General features: G+C 39.7%; 1 protein-coding gene across 2 annotated transcripts in view; it reads left to right on the top strand.

Moving 5' to 3' along the window:
- Positions 1-2,660: 2,660 nt before the first annotated feature.
- Positions 2,661-17,692, top strand: part of CNST (consortin, connexin sorting protein) — a 124,850-nt gene continuing 109,818 nt past the window's right edge. For both annotated transcript variants that reach the window (XM_063443198.1, XM_063443197.1), the window contains exon 1: positions 2,661-2,757. The gene's annotated coding sequence lies outside the window, so the exon portion shown is untranslated. The remainder of the gene's footprint in view (positions 2,758-17,692) is intronic.

The following is a 17,692-nucleotide window of genomic DNA, read 5'->3' as shown; positions in this document are numbered from 1 at the left end:
AGGAAACACAAGCTCCTGCACCGCGGTCCGCGCCGCCCGGCCATGCTGCAAAGAGGAGAGGAGATGGCACTAAGGAACACTGGGGGGAGGGCGGGAGGAAAGAGGAGAGACCACTAAGGAAAAGATGGTGGGGAGAGGAAGAGCACTATGTAGTAGAGGAGAGCACTATGGATCAAGAGGAGAGCATTAAGAAGGGTCAAGGGAGAGAACTAAAGGACAGGGAGGTAGGGGAGAGCACTAATGGACAGGAGGGGCAGGAGAGATCACTAAAGGACAGGAGGGGCAGGGGAGAGCACTAAGGGACAGGAGGGGCAGGGGAGAGCACTAAGGGACATGAGGGGAGGGGAGACCTCTAAGGGACAGGGGGAGAAGAGGAGATGAGACCACTAAGCGACGGAGGAGTGAAAAAGATCATTAAAGGTCTCACACACAGACACGCCGAAACATATAATGCATCCTACACTCACACAGAAACACACCATGATTCCCTTACACACACAGAAACACACCATGATTCCCTTACACACACAGAAACACACAATGCATCCATTACACACACACATACACAATGCATATCACACACACACAATGCAGCCCATGCACACATCCACACACTGCTCCTCTTACACACACACACACTGCATTACATTACATTACATACATAGACACACACCTTGCATCCCTTACACATACAAACACAGATTCACACAATGCATCCCTTACACTCACACACACACACACAAACACGCAATTAATTCCTTACACACAAACACACATTGCATCACCTATACACACACACACACGCTATATCCCTTACACAAACTGGTATCCCTATACACTACATTCCATAAGAACACACACACATTACATCCTCTACAATAGCACATAACACATCCCCTACACACATACACTCCACTCCCTGTGAGTGAACTCATGGGTAGGCCTTGAAGCATAAGGCTTATGGGCGGTCCTTGTAGGCATACTCACGGTCAGGCCCTGTAAGGGGCCCAAAAAAATGGAGCTGGTTCCTGTTCGTTGATTTTTGTGAGCACTGCCTCCAGAGAGCCTGTTTTAACACCAGACCAGTGGAGTCAGACTGCAGCCTGAACCCATCATCATCCTCTTGTCCTCATCTGGTGGTAAGTAGGCAATCCAGTATATTATTAGTAGCACTAATTTCTAATTTACCTCACATTAAAGGGCCACTATAGTCACCAGAACCACTACATTCAATGCATCTCTATGAGAAGGTGCTGATTGGCCAAAACAGTGTTTGACCTCTCCCCTTGCCGATTTTAGCCAATCCAATGCTTTCCCCATGGTGGGCGCAAGCCACCTAATTGGTGGGTTTTCACTATAGGGTCTGGAATATATGTTTGTGTTCCCAACCATATAGTGATCCTTTAATGTAGTGGTTCTGGTATCTATAACCTGTCCCTGCAGGCTTTTTAATGTAAACACACTGCCTTCTCAGATAAAATGCATTTTGGACCCAATGCACGCACATCGAGTGTATCCAAGACTCCTCATAGGAAAGCATTTCCTATGGAGGAAAGAGTGTCACGTGACGGAGTTAACAGAATAATAAATCACTGTCAACTGAGAGTTCACCCAGGTGCCAAACTAAAACCATTTTGAAAATGCATATCCTGTTCCCTTGTTGTGTCTTAGGAAAGGCAGAAAAATATTGTCTCTTATCTGTTTGATATTTGCTCATGTTAAATGAATGCTGTGTTGCTTAGTGAATTATTTTGTAGGCTAAGGGGTTACTGAGGCACAGGGATTTTATTCAGTAAACTGTGAAATGTAATGACTTTTTACTAAACATTAAAAGTAGCGAATGACATTCCAACAGATGAATTAGAACATTATAACGATAACTTTATCGTTATAAATTGCAGTGTTCTATCTATATACGTATTCCTGTCCTAATGTGTTTTATACCCCACCTCCTATAGACTGTAAACTCATTTGAGCAGGGTGCTCTCCAACCTATCGTTCCTGTAAGTTTTCTTGTTATTGTCCTATTTATAGTTACATCCCCCCTCTCATAATATTGTAAAGTGCTACGGAATCTGTTTGCGCTATATAAATGGCAGTAATAATAATAATAACAGGGATATTTACTAAAGTATGAATTGTAAATTGACAGTAAAATAACAATAGAAAACTGGATGCATAGCTGGCTTGGAGATGTTTTCCAGTTCATCTACTTTGTTTGTTTTTTCCAGTTCATCTACTTTGGGTTTACATTTGAAATTCACTTTGAATGTTCAACAATTCTCTCTCTGCAGGTGTCCAAATGATGTTAAACCTGCCTCGCTGTGCTATAGTTAATTTTTTTTTTTTTCCCCAAATCACATATCTTTGGTTCCAATTCACCATAATTCACTGTTTAGCAAAGCTGTTCGTCTGCTAAGTCTGGACTGCATAGACTAGGGCTATGCACCACAACCACACCAGTAAGAAACTAGAACACACATTGCGCGGTGCGTTCCATTCCGAACTACCCATGACGATTTTTTGAGAATTGCATGCTTTGCACCCATAAGTCCCCTCGTGCGTTTCACACGAGCTACCCCATGATGCTCTCTGTGCGCTCCACGCGTTTTACCCATCATGCCCCTATCCCTGCTCACTCTCATACGCTGCCACTCTACTGCTGTAGTCACCGCCTATCCATATGACGAGTGCCCAAGGTGGGTGACGTGCGAGTCGGCGGACACAGCTCTGTTTGCCACGGTCCGATAAGAGACGGTAAGGAAAGAGATTAGCTAATCGTGTGACCGTGTGGGATGCACAGTCTAATTATAGGGGTGGGAGACGGCGGTCCTGCTAATAGCCGGAGGCAATGTGTATGGAGGAGGGAATACAGTATCAATAATATAGGTGGGCTCATTATATTCTTATTTATGGCTATAATATAACCCATACTGCTTGCTAACATAAACCATCTAAATGAGAATAGCTGGATGTCGTGGATTTTTATTTCTCTCTATTTATAGATTAACAGGGAAACACATATTATTATAATCCATCATTAACCCCTTAAGGACACATGGCATGTGTGACATGTCATGATTCCCTTTTATTCCAGAAGTTTGGTCCTTAAGGGGTTAAATAATGTATTCTATCGTTATCAGTTGCAGTGTTCTATCTGTATATGTATTCCATGTCCATTCACAATATTCTATCTATATATGTATTCCATGTCCATTCCCAGTATTCTATCTGTATATGTATATGTATTCCACGTCCATTCCCAGTATTCTATCTGTATATGTATTCCATGTCCATTCACAATATTCTATCTGTATATGTATTCCATTTTAGTAGTAGGTATTCTATCGTTATAAGTTGCAGTGTTCTATCTGTATATGTATTCCATGTCCATTCACAATATTCTATCTGTATATGTATTCCATGTCCATTCACAATATTCTATCTATATATGTATTCCATGTCCATTCACAATATTCTATCTATACATGTATTCCACGTCCATTCCCCGTATTCTTTCTGTATATGTATTCCACGTCCATTCCCAGTATTCTATCTGTATATGTATTCCACGTCCATTCCCAGTATTCTATCTGTATATGTATTCCACGTCCATTCCCAGTATTCTATCTGTATATGTATTCCACGTCCATTCCCAGTATTCTATCTGTATATGTATTCCACGTCCATTCCCAGTATTCTATCTGTATATGTATTCCACGTCCATTCCCAGTATTCTATCTGTATATGTATTCCACGTCCATTCCCAGTATTCTATCTGTATATGTATTCCACGTCCATTCCCAGTATTCTATCTGTATATGTATTCCACGTCCATTCCCAGTATTCTATCTGTATATGTATTCCATGTCCATTCACAATATTCTATCTGTATATGTATTCCACGTCCATTCCCAGTATTCTATCTGTATATGTATTCCACGTCCATTCCCAGTATTCTATCTGTATATGTATTCCACGTCCATTCCCAGTATTCTATCTGTATATGTATGTATTCCACGTCCATTCCCAGTATTCTATCTGTATATGTATGTATTCCACGTCCATTCCCAGTATTCTATCTGTATATGTATGTATTCCACGTCCATTCCCAGTATTCTATCTGTATATGTATGTATTCCACGTCCATTCCCAGTATTCTATCTGTATATGTATGTATTCCACGTCCATTCCCAGTATTCTATCTGTATATGTATTCTACGTCCATTCCCAGTATTCTATCTGTATATGTATTCTACGTCCATTCCCAGTATTCTATCTGTATATGTATTCTACGTCCATTCCCAGTATTCTATCTGTATATGTATTCTACGTCCATTCCCAGTATTCTATCTGTATATGTATTCTACGTCCATTCCCAGTATTCTATCTGTATATGTATTCTACGTCCATTCCCAGTATTCTATCTGTATCTGTATATGTATTCCACGTCCATTCCCAGTATTCTATCTGTATATGTATTCCATGTCCATTCACAATATTCTATCTGTATATGTATTCCATTTTAGTAGTAGGTTGATGGAACGTAGTACTGTGTGTTTGAAAATATGTTTTGATAATTACTGTCCCCTTAACCCCTTAAGGACACATGACATGTGTGACATGTCATGATTCCCTTTTATTCCAGAAGTTTGGTCCTTAAGGGGTTAAACACATTAAGGATTTTGTATAAAGATTGCTTCATTTTAAAGGTGAAGTAATCAGCAGCAACACTGCATTTGTTTTCATTGTGACTGGTCCATTTTCAGAACTGTGATCGAGAATCACCATTTATACAAAATGGGTTATTTTGTAATGTGACTTGATTTATGTTCTAATGTGACCACTTCTATGTGAGAAGACTGTAAATCATTTCTGTTTTTATATTGTACATTTTGTTAAAGCTTTTTTAGTATTACACATATTTGTTATGGTTTAAGTACACGTGATTACACTTTTTTCTTCTCATTTATTAAATTGTTGCTGAAATTGAGTAATTTGCTAGACTAAGGTATTCCGAGATGATGTTTAATAATAACAAAACAACTTCAAATATTTATAAGCGACATAGGCTTTGGTTTAATATTCTCGGATAAGCTTTCAAAATTATTGTCAATTATTTTTGGATATACTTTTATAATGGTTTAATATGAAAAAATATTGTAATTTTCTAGTAGTTTTAATTTTTTTTTTTTTTTTTTAATATTGATATTTTATATATGGTATATTATTTGATATTTTTAATATGCTAAAAACATTTTTAAAAGCTTACCCAAAAATAGTAAATAATTTGGAAAGCTTATCCAACAATATTAAATCGAGGCCATTCAATGTCTTCCTGGTGCTTGTTGGAAGCATTTAGCACAAATCTAGTATATGCGGTCTATCAGGATGTTAAGGTGTAGATCAGGATTTCCCAAACCATTCCATGGGACACAGTGAGGTTTAGGATGAGCTGTTCCTTTTTCCCTCACTATATTAATCATTATTTTAACATTTAGTGGAGGTGAAATGTGTAGTGGATGTAAGCATAAGGGACTGTTACCTACACTACACTTCTTGGGAAAGAGGCCTGCCAAGGGGATGTCCGTGTGCATGCGCCCTGTCTTTTTCTCATGGTTTCTTGGGCAATCAAATGTGAGAGCTGGCCCTATAGAGTAAATAATGTGATATTTTAAAATTCACATCTATCAGGCTTCACCACCACAGCCTTGTAGTCAATAAAATGAAAAACAAAAAAGTGGGGCTAGAAATTGAAGTTATTTTAGGTTACCTTGTAGAAAGTGCAATTTCCTCAGAAGGAAGTAACAAATCTGCTTTAATTTCTCAAATGTATTCCCTACAAAAGAAATGATCTTGCCAACTAAGATACACCATCTTAGTCATAGTTACTATTTAAGCCATGTATACTATGTATGTGGCTAAAGAAACAGTGTAGGCACTGTAATAGTATGGATGAGGTACAATTAATCTGTGTCGTCAGCTGATCCAGTTGCACTTTGTTACTATTCAGTGGTCATATTATTTGTTAGTGGGACAGCATGCCAATACACAAGTGGATTCTCTCAGCAGCACCATTCATTCATATTCCAGGATAAGTATTATTATTATAGGGTTAAACCAGCAATTAATTGAGGCAAGACCAGTTTTATAGGCGGGGTTGGGTAATTAACCTGGTGCTATTTAAAATAGTGTGTTGCATGTATTCTAAAGGTAAATGTTTTCTAAACGCCAATTTAATTTATTATTTTCACTGGGTCAAGAAGTATTTTTTTTTTTTTTTTTTTTAGTTTTCATCTTCATGGACTTTTAGCACAGTGAACAGGAGTGAAATAAATAGAAAATTGAATGAACAATTGACACTAACTTGAGAATTAATTAACCTTCCTAGTAGCTAACTAAAAAGAGGCCATGTTTGCATTTTTGTCTTCCTTTTGTTTGTTCTGTTGTAAACTTAAAAAAGTGGTAGTGGTTAGCCCTAGTTCCTAAGCATGGCTTATATTATGAACTTCTACAGCAAAATATAGTGGTTATGGTACTTCGGGTGTTCTTTTAACTCCACTGCACACCTATACAGTTCACATTTTGTTTGTATAATAATAAAAACTAAAAACAATATTCAGTGTATATTGTGCTATAAAGCAGTCATAGAGACATTTAATCTAACATTATGTAATCATGGAAAGATGCCATTTAATGATGTCCTTTAATGCTCAATAACAACTAAGGGATTGCAAAATTAGATGTCACACCTAACAGCAATAATAATTAAATAAATAAAAAAAGCTACACCTCAAATACTTTATTTAAAATTGTGTATTTAATACATATTTATTTTAAACGTGGATTGAGAACTGATTCCTAAAAATACTGGTTACTTATTATGGAACAGAAACGTTAAAATATGCTTTTTAACCATGTTTATAGATTATTCATCAAACCACTGTAGTGCCAATGGGAGCAGTGCCACACATACTCGCATGGAAACCGTCACATGACTGCACTTACATACTGCAAAATGAATGACTCCTTTCATGCTTCACTGCCCATCATTGTGTTGATAAATTTTGGCTTTACAATAAAACATACTAAGGGAACGTCAAGTACCATAACACACCCTAGGTAACTGTAATAAATATAGGTTAAAAATTCCTTAGGTGCCACCCCATGGGAAACCATTTTCTGGCAAACCACTTAAATGGTATAACAGAAGACAGCAGCCACTTCAATAAACTGCAGTGGGTGTGGTGCCTACAATGTATAGTGATATATAATACATAGGATAAATGTAAGAGGCTGCTATTAAAATGACTTAGTATTTAGATGTCATGTCAGTAAACCAAGTGGATTATCTTGGCAATGGTATGTATTTAAATTACAATATGAATATTCTTATATAGTTACCGTAATCTAGCAACAAACTGATATGGGGCCAGACCTTTAGGTGGAGTTGGCTAATTAAAGGGACACTGTAGGCACCCACATTACAATAATCGAATAGCATATTGTTAATAAAGCAGTGGAGGAAACTTCCAATTGAGTGACCTATTCAATTTTTTGTATCCCATTCAAAATTAATCCCTGTTGGACATCAACTTAGAAATCCAAAAATTTACTTTTGAGATTACATCTTCTTTTAAATACCTTCTTCTTTCCAGTGCCCTAAAAATGTCACACATATTTCAATTTTGAAAATGTCTCTTTTATTCTGTTAAACCCTTATGATTTTTTTTTAGTTTATTTTAGTTTTATATATCTTGTAAGATGCTCCTAAATTTGTTCTTTAACTATTCTTATTGGATATTGCATTTTAGTCAGGTTAAAAAAACCTACAAGGTAAATTTTGTGATTAGCTGTAGACGTAACGGTGGGACTCTCTATATAAATTGACACCACCTTTGTACACCTTTTGAACATTACCTTATTATTAATATTTCTAAAGTGCCAACAAATTCTGTAGCGCTTTACAATGGGTGGACTAACAGACGAGTATGTGTAACCAGACAAGTTGAACGCACAGGAACAGAGGGTGTTGAGGGCCATGCTCAATTTACATTCTAGAGCATTCCCCTACAAAGTAACTAGGTCAGGCTTTTGTATTACTTGGAATGCTGCAAGTGGCTAGAATAAATTATGGAACTGGAAGTTGAACCAGGCACAAATTTCAATAGAAATATGTCTTTCTGCAACATGACTACTTTTGCTTTAAGAAGTAGTCTAGGTAGTAGGAGTCTGTATATGCATTGTTTCAGTTTGAAACAGTGTACATACTAAGATTTCTGCAGTTTTGTGTTGGTGTTACACCCCTGGCACATGTGACTTTTGCTGGGTGGAACTCTGTTATGTACTGCCAAATGTCAATGCTGTGCAAAAAGCACGCTCGCTATCAGCGAGTATGGCAACGGACAAATTGAGCTTCTCTGCCTGTAAGTGTTTTTGTTTATCCTTCCTACCCTACCTCCTTCATTGTGTTCAGCCCTAAATGCCTCCCTATATTATTAAGAGCTAGTATTAGTATTTAATTTAAAAAATAAATAAAAATGTCATGGGTCCGCTTGGAACCGGCAAAATGGTAATCAAAGACTTTTCTATGGGAAATGATTGGATCATGCAAGGTCTTTGCTGATGTCGCTTGGTGGCGCGGAAGGCATCACTGGGACCTTTGCCCTGTGCTGGATTACAGGCAAGTAAGACACTTTCGATTTGCGTGTTTAACTGCAGGATGTAGGGGGACCTAATAAATGGTGCCCAACAGGGTGTTTCAGATAGAGGGAAAAAAAAAAAGGGCAAGGGGAATTAGAAAACCTAAATCAATTTAAAAAAAAATGTACGGTAATCATATTTCCAATGTGCCTTCTAACTAGGAAAGGGTCAGTGGCCATAAGAGATCAGATAGGGTAGAAGTAGGCATTTATGGATGGTAGTGACATCAAAGAGGAGGTGATAGTTTAAGAGTGGAGGCATTTACTTTTTTATTTTATTTTATACAATGCTTTTAATTTTAAAAAAATGTAGGTGCTTGCCCTTGTTAAGTGTCTACAAGTTTCATTTTATACCATATTGTAAAGCACTACGGAATCTGTTGGCGCTATATAAATGGCAATAATAATAATAAGTAAGTCTGTTACTTTGGTATTATTATTATTATTATTATCTGGATAACCATTGGTTAAAAAAAGGAATCCCTGGTTTCGAGAATTGTTTACAGGAATGTAGTTATTAGCGGCTCAATGAGCTCGGAGATGAAAAAGTGGATTAGTGTGTGTGGTCTTGCAAGCTTTGTATCAGAAATCATACAGGGTACTAAACTGCTTTGTGCTTACCTGTTTACATAACAATTGTGCTATGTTCTGAACTATTTTAACAATCAGATTCCATAGAAACATAGAATGTGACGGCAGATAAGAACCATTCGGCCCATGTTGTCTGCCCAATTTTCTAAATACTTTAATTAGTCCCTGGCCTTATCTTATAGTTAGGATAGCCTTATGCCTATTCCACGGATGCTTAAACTCCTTTACTGTGTTAACCTCTACCACTTCAGCTGGAAGGCTATTCCATGCATCCACTACCCTCTCAGTAAAGTAATACTTCCTGATATTATTTTTAAACCTTTGCCCCTCTAATTTAAGACTATGTCCTCTTGTTGTGGTAGTTTTTCTTCTTTTAAATATAGTCTTCTCCTTTACTGTGTTGATTCCCTTTATGTATTTAAATGTTACCATCATATCCCCCCTGTCTCATCTTTTCCCTTTTAACCTTTCCTTGTAAGTTTTATCCTGCAATCCATGAGCCAGTTTAGTAGCCCTTCTCGGAACTCTCTCTAAAGTATCAATATCCTTCTGAAGATACGGTCTCCAGTACTGCGTACATACTCCAAGTGAGGTGTCACCAGTGTTCTGTACAATGGCATGAGCACTTCCCTCTTTCTACTGCTAATACCTCTCCCTATACAACCAAGCATTCTGCTAGCATTTCCTGCTGCTCTATTGCATTGTCTGCCTACCTTTAAGTCATCAGAAATAATCACCCCATAAATCCCTTTCCTCAGATGTTGAGGTTAGGACTTTATCAAATATTCTGTACTTTGCCCTTGGGTTTTTATGTCCAAGATGCATTATCTTGCACTTATCCACATTAAATGTCAGTTGCCACAACTCTGACCATTTTTCTAGTTTACCTAAATAATTTGGCTTATCCCTCCTGGAACGTCAACCTTGTTACATATCTTAATATCATCAGCAAAAATACATACCTTACCATCAAGTCCTTCTGCAATATCACTAATAAAAATATTAAAGAGAATGGGTCCAAGTACAGATCCCTGAGGTACCCCACTGGTGACAAGCCCAAGCTTTGACTTTACTCCATTGAATACAACCCTCTGTTGCCTGTCACTCAGCCACTGCCTTACCCATTCAACAATATTGGAATCCAAACTTAAAGATTGCAGTTTATTGATAAGCCTTACTGAAATCTAGGTAAGCCATGTCTACTGCACCACCCTGATCTATGATTTTAGTTACCCAATCAAAAAAATCAATAAGATTAGTTTGGCATGATCTCCCTGAAGTAAACCCATGTTGTCTCTGATCTTCCTCAACTAGTAGATTATCTAACTCTTCTATTTGTCCTGGGGGCCTATGAATAACACCAACACGAGTTACTGTGTGATTACCAAATTCTAATCTAACCCAAACAGACTCTATGTTCGCCTCACTAACTTTTATTAGACTAGATTTTATGCTATCCTTCACATACAGGGCCACCTCTCCCCCTTTCTTGCCTTCCCTGTGTTTTTTCTATATAAAGAGTACCCTGGTATTGCTATGTCCCAGTCATTTTTCTCATTATACCATGTCTCGGTAACCGACTAAATCTACACTATCAGTTGCTATTATTGCCACAAGTTCATGGATCTTATTCCCTAAACTGCGAGCATTTGTAGACATGACTCTAAGCTTATCGGTTTAAATACATCCTAGCAAAACCTCTGAACTGCTCACTAAGAACATTTGTTCTCCAATAACACACTTTTTGAAGCAGCACTCTTCAGAATATCTCCAATAACACACTTTGAAGCAGCAGTTAGATGTAGCAACCAAGCTATATTAGCCAAGCTAATGACAACAACCCTTATATACTCCTAAAAGCACCACCCACTAGGAATGTTTAACACCTGGTAGGCCTATGCTTATTTGCAAACTATAACTAATTAACCAACAATCAATAGCAAGCACCTAGCAAATCAAATGCCTTACCAATCACCAACAGGAAATCAAACATTGTGCAATCAGTAACCTTTTCCAATAGATGAATCTTAACAGTAAAAAGGAAAACTCTTAGCAAAATCTAAGACAGTTGAAGATTCTGTAAACCTCTCCAGGATATCTCCAATAACACACTTAGAAGCAGCACTTAGATGTAGCAACCAAGCTATCCCCATTTGATAATGCTGGCAGTTTAAACGATGCAATTTACTCTAGTGTCACCAGAATAAAAGTAGTTTTTTACTAATCACTGCTGCATAAACTGCCCTATATGTTCTGCTTACATTTTACTTCAGATAGTTTTGATAATATGATTGCTCTACTACTATAACTTCCCAGTATGTATTTTTTTTTTTTTTTAAGTATTTCACTGGATTCTTAAACTAAAACATATTTAAATGCTTTTTTTTGTTGTTGAAAGAATATATGGATTTATCACATTTTCAAGCATTTCCTTGAATTCACATGCTAATAATATTATTTTTTTTCAACTGACCATTTTTATTGGTTTTTAAAATTAGGGTACAAAAAAGAAAAAGGGAAGGGGGATGCAAAAATTGTACACTACAGCCTTCCTTATCTTTGTGATAACATAACTTATCATGGGAGAGTCACACACATTATCACAGTTGCACTACTACATCATTTCTACCCAACATTTGCTTGTTGGCTTTAGTTCCCATATTGGCATTTAAGAGTTCTAACCTCATTCTCTGTGTGTGTCCCTGAACATGTTGAGGTATTCACCCCGTTGGGGTATTCTAGGTGTGCTGAATAGTTTTTACAAGTATCCTGTTGCCTCCCAGTTAGCATGCTTTGTCCACAATACATTTCATAGGTCACACTGTACCCTTACTATGGTGATATCAAAATCTGTACAAAAAGAGATCATCTCTGTTATATATGTCAATGTTACTGCTTAGTGGATTCCATGTAGGTTATGAGTTGTTACTCTAGTAGTGTGTGCTGGCGGAACCTGGGGTCAATATTTCTGTATTTTGGGTACCAATCTGTGAGTGTGTGGGCGTCTGCCTATATGTGTAGCATGGCCTCACTGTAGGTGCTAATAATATTTAAATGAATACGCCAAGCACCTTACCCATTGTTGTGTGCTGCTGTGGTTATGGTGACAGGAGTACTCTAGAGAAGGCTAACCATTTCAGATTCTTATAAGACAGGAGAGAAAAAAAAGAACTTCAAAGAAATTTACTGAACATTCGTTATGAATGCTTGTTGTGAAAAATGTCCAAGAAAAGTAAAATCCCAACATAGGCTAAACAAGAATAAAGGATCAACGTGGTTCCGATACTAACAATTAAAAACATTCATAAACCAAATGCCCCACAAACCGAACCTTCACAGAACAATGACCTACTTCAAATACCTGTTAAGAGCCTGAACCAATGAGGCATGCTATTACGCGCCAAAATTCAAAATACTGGTCTGTTTATCTTTATATAAACCCTTTTTAAATGCAGCATAAACCTTTTTTTTATAGTTAATTGCGGGTCATGTTATTTCCTTTCTTGGCAAGACATTCACACTCTTTGTAAGTTTGTTCCTTGCACAGGAAAATAACTGAGCAAAGGGTTTTGACTTTTCTAATTGCATCCTGAATTATTTACAATTAAATGACCCAGTAGTACTGTTTGCTTCTCCGAATGTCTGATGGCGCTGACTGATTTACATTTCAAGCCTGTTGCTTTATGCTGATGCAAGTTGAACGCTCACTGAATCTGCTATTTCTTGAAGGCAGAGACTCTGGGGACCAGCATGCTAGGATCTGTTCTGCATCAAGAATCCTGTGGGAATGTGTGCTCCTTAGAGAATGCTCTGTCTTATGGTGTCAGATGTCAGTATATGCACATGTCATACATGATTTCTAATGCTTTTTACAATGCAAATATGTGGTTCCTGACCCTTTTATCTTCTCCAAGTCTAGTTATTTAATTTGTAGCTTGTTAACAAATCAACACATGATGATATGCAATAAACTGTGACACTCCTCCAATAAAAACACAAAAATCCTTTATAATTGCCAATCTTGCTAACTTGGACGCTTTGGGTCATAAGAAAATAGTATATTTATCAGTGCGTTTATTTGGATACAGATTTTGTATGGGGGTTGGTTTGTTCTTTTGGGCCAGATGGCTGATTAAAACCTTCCAATTTTAGGTTAATACAATCTGTGAATGTGCTTTGTTCTCTTTGAATCTTAGGAAGAGTATGCACATGCAGTAGAAGACACTGAAATAAGCCTGGCAAATACGGCCTGAACTGTGAGGGTGCCAGGCAAAACTCAGAGCTTAAGTCTTCGTTGTCAGCTAAAATACCTGAACTATGAATTTAGCATGGTAAAAGTCCTGAGCTCAGAGTCTAGCCTTGTCTGTGAGCTCTGAGTTAAAGTTAAAACACCCTAATCACTACACTGCTTTTTATTATTTATAGTCGCAGGAGTGCCCTGGTGCCCATTCCCAATGTAAGTAGTCAAACGGTTTGCCATCGGTTTGGCAACAAACCTTGGGTCTGCTGGTCACCTCCTCCATGAGAGCCAGAAAGCTCTCTGCAATGAGCTAAACCTAGCTATGCAGGACTTGGCTCATTAGTTGAGTGTGATCAGCTGACACTCTCTACCAAGGAGCTGGCACTGTTTGCAAACCGTTGGAAGTTTGACTATGGTAGTGGTAGCACATTGTAGCATTAATAATTGTTGGAAGTAGCAAACACCCTTGACTGTGGTTTTTTTTTTTTTTTTTTTTAATTCTTTATTTTTGAGTGCAGAGTAAATTACAGGCATAAACACTGACTTGTTCAACACTTGAAATCATCTTAAACAGTTGGTATGGGTAGTCAAGAGATACTACCAAGGAGCTTGTCCATGCTCTGGTAATCTCCCGCATGGATTACTGTAACCCTCTCCTGATTGGTCTTCCCAAAAGCCGTACTGCACCCCTACAGTCCGTAATGAATGCTGCTGCTAGACTGATTTTCCTCTCTAGTCGTTTCTCTCACACCTCACCCCTCTGCCAGTCCTTACATTGGCTTCCTGTATGCTATAGGAGTCAATTCAAGGTACTAACTCACACCTATAAAGCACTGAACAACTCTAGCCCCTCTTATATCTCCTCACAGATCCATAGGTATGTCCCTTCTCGGTCTCTCCGCTCTGACCGTGACCACCTCCTGTCCGTTGTCCGCACTCGTACGGCCAACTCGCGTTTGCAGGACTTCTCGCGGGCGGCTCCCTTCCTATGGAATAGCCTGCCTACCGCCATCAGACTCTCCCCTAGTCTTGCATCTTTTAAGAAGTGCCTTAAAACCCATCTCTTTAGGAAAGCTTATGGCCTCCAAGACTAACCAATGCCTCACATACCTGTCTCTTGCCCTCTCCTAAAGGGCAGTCCACCTTATTTGATTGCAAATTCCTGTCCTAATGTGTTTTACACCCCACCTCCTATAGAATGTAAGCTCGATCGAGCAGGGTCCTGTTCAACCTATTGTTTCCTGTAAGTTTATTTGTAATTGTCCTATTTATAGTTAAATCCCCTCTCATAATATTGTAAAGCGCTACGGAATCTGTTGGCGCTATATAAATTGCAATAATAATAATAATAATAATGCTGCACTTTTTTTTTTTTTTTAAACAAGTTTGAGATATGAGGAAGACAAGAAGATGATAAAGTGATGGTTTACATAACTGATTAAGCTAAGCATACATATCTATTCGCTTTACCAAGATTAAGTTTATGCACATAATACTTGCTAGATATGAAAGGTTGCTTGATGCATATATATAGCAGTGGCTTTACAAACAGGCTAGTGTAGTTTGATTATAAGTGGTATTCAGGCTAGGTCTTGTGATGTCGCTTTAATGCCGTTTTCACCCCGGCCGTTAGAAGCTACCAGTGCTGCCTCAGTAAGGAGCAGTCATTGTGGTGTCGCTGGGACCTCAAATACAGGGGGGATTCTGCTGCTATCCGGTACCTGCTCTGTCCGTTTTATGCAGCAGTGGGTGAGTGTCCACCAGAGCAGGTAGCATAACACAGTCCAGCCCTGCCACTCTCTGGACCGTTCGCCGGCTTCCCTGGGGTTGCAGCTGTGGTACGGAGTGCTCGTCCCGCTTGGTCCCCTGGGGGCCGGTGCCAGCCGCGATGGGGGGTCTGGCGTTATCCACACACGGCTGCCTCTGCGGGGTGCTGAGTAGGAGGTCTGTCTCACCGCTGAGGTGACACGCTTGGTGGTAGATTCGGTCCCTCCGTACGGCAACGGCCAGTTTGTTATGTAGCCCCATCCCCCCAGGGCAGTCGCTGACATCGCTGACTTGAGTGGCTGCGTTAGTGGGTAAAGATAATCCTGCTTCCCTGTATGGCAGGGTCTGGAGGCAGGGGTTGCAGTGTCGGCTGTGAGTGCGGGGAGTGAGCTGTTTCTCGCCATGTCTCCTGTGCACATGGCATCCGCCATCTTGGGCATAGTTGTTAGGCCCCCAGCTTCAGCTGCCATGTCTTCGTCAGGGCCTTGGGGTGAGGACCGGGATCACCCCCACCGGTCCAGAGGGGGGAAACAGGGCCTTGTCCACACTCGTTTGGGCCCCAGGCTGGGTTCTGTTAGGCAGGATAGTGGGGCAGCGGCCGTCTGCCTCGATTGGGGCATCGGTGTCCTCTCCTCCAGGGGACTGCAGCTCAGTAAGCCAGCCTCACCCTGGATCCAGTGTCCCCTTAGCTCTGTGGACCGCCGCTGGTGGTTGGTTCTGGTGCTGGAAATCATAGTTTTAAAGCTTAGTTTAATGGCTTGCAGGAGCTCTGCGTGCATGCTGCCATCCAGCTTGGCGGATGTAACTGAAAAAATAGTTAGCTTTAAAGGGAAATATAAACCATCTCCCGCCTGACAATATAATATAAACAATTTTATGTTTGAAAGCTGTAAATAGATTTAAATTTTACTTGTTGTAGACACTTTGGAGCTGTTATCATATGGGCGATATTTTGGTGGTCACAGTTCAGTAAACAATACTCCTTAGGCAAAGCATAGAAACACTGAACATAGGTCCCGCAAAGAGTGCAGGAAACCCCTCTAGTGACTGCCTGAGGGTGACCACTAGCATCCACAGTGTAAACACTGCCTTTAACCCCTTAACGACGAGTGACGGACGAGGTCCGTCACTCAGGGGAATGCGTTAATGACGAGTGACGGACCTCGTCCGTCACCCGTTAAAATTAACCCCAGTTCGCCGCAATCGCGGCGATCGCGGGGTTAATGGTGCTCCGGTCTGCCTCTGCATTAGAGGCAGACCGGGAGCACCGGATCGGGCTGTCGGAGTACATGTGCCCGCTCTGACAGCATGCCAGAGCGGGCACATGTGCTGTGTATACTCACCTCCGCCTCCCTGCACTTCCTGGTTCTGTGTGAAGTGCAGGGAGACGGATCTTCAGTGATCCTGCCCCCTGGTGGAAAGAAAACATAGTAAAATTAAAATCCCACCCCCCTTTACCCCCCCTTTACCCATTTTTTTTTTTTTTTTTTTTAAATTCTTTATTTTTCTTGTGCATAGTTGAACAACGAGCGTGTAGAGCCACGACAGCTTCTACATGCATTTTCATAACATTACAAAGTGTGGCAGGTTAGACGGCACATTTTTTTTTTTTTATATTACAAGAAAATATCATACGATTAGACATCATGTTTATAGTATAACTTGCTAGGCTAACCATGCATTTAACAGAACTAGTAGCTCTAGATGCGTGTGTATCTCAGTTGTGGTGTGACATATAGGCATTAAGAGCCCAGGGATTGTTTTAACTAGATATGAAGTTAGCAGAGGTAACAGTGGGTGTATGCGTATCTAGCGCTTTAAAAATTAAATTATAGTTGAATGAGAATGTGGTACCCACCAGAGTTATTAATCCTAACTATTAAGCAGGCTAGATGCCTGGCTGGGTTTAAGAATTAAATGAAACAAAAAGTATGCATGCTGAGTAGGTCAAGGTGTAGGTAACTGCAAGCTGTAACAGCCATAGTTAACTGACCTGACTGGCTATGATGCGAGTGTGTTTGGTTAGTAGTATGTTAGGTCGTGTGTGCATTCAAAATAACTGTGAAGGTTAACGTCAGCTTTTATGGGTTGATTAGTAACAGGAGTCCACCACTTTAGATGTGGTTTATAGAGTCCTCTGTACCAGCGGTGACATGGTAGGGCGTCTGCAGGCAGTTCGGGTCTTCGCCATCTCTCATCCGATGCCCAGTCTGTGGGACAGTCGCTGATCATGTTGGAGCCGACCGTCTTTTTGCTGCGAGCTGTTTTCTGTGGGAGTGCAGGGCTATTCTGCAATTGGGAGCCATGTGGCGTCTCTGCTCGATGCTCCGCCATCTTGCAGGGCTGAATGTGTCCGGTGTCTGTGAGTTTGGGCACCGTCCTCTCTTTCCCC

Source organism: Pelobates fuscus, chromosome 2, assembly GCF_036172605.1.
Source record: "Pelobates fuscus isolate aPelFus1 chromosome 2, aPelFus1.pri, whole genome shotgun sequence".
Classification (NCBI taxonomy): Eukaryota; Metazoa; Chordata; class Amphibia; order Anura; family Pelobatidae; genus Pelobates; species Pelobates fuscus.
Note: the sequence above shows the minus strand (reverse complement) of the source record. Positions and strands in the feature narration are given on the sequence as shown.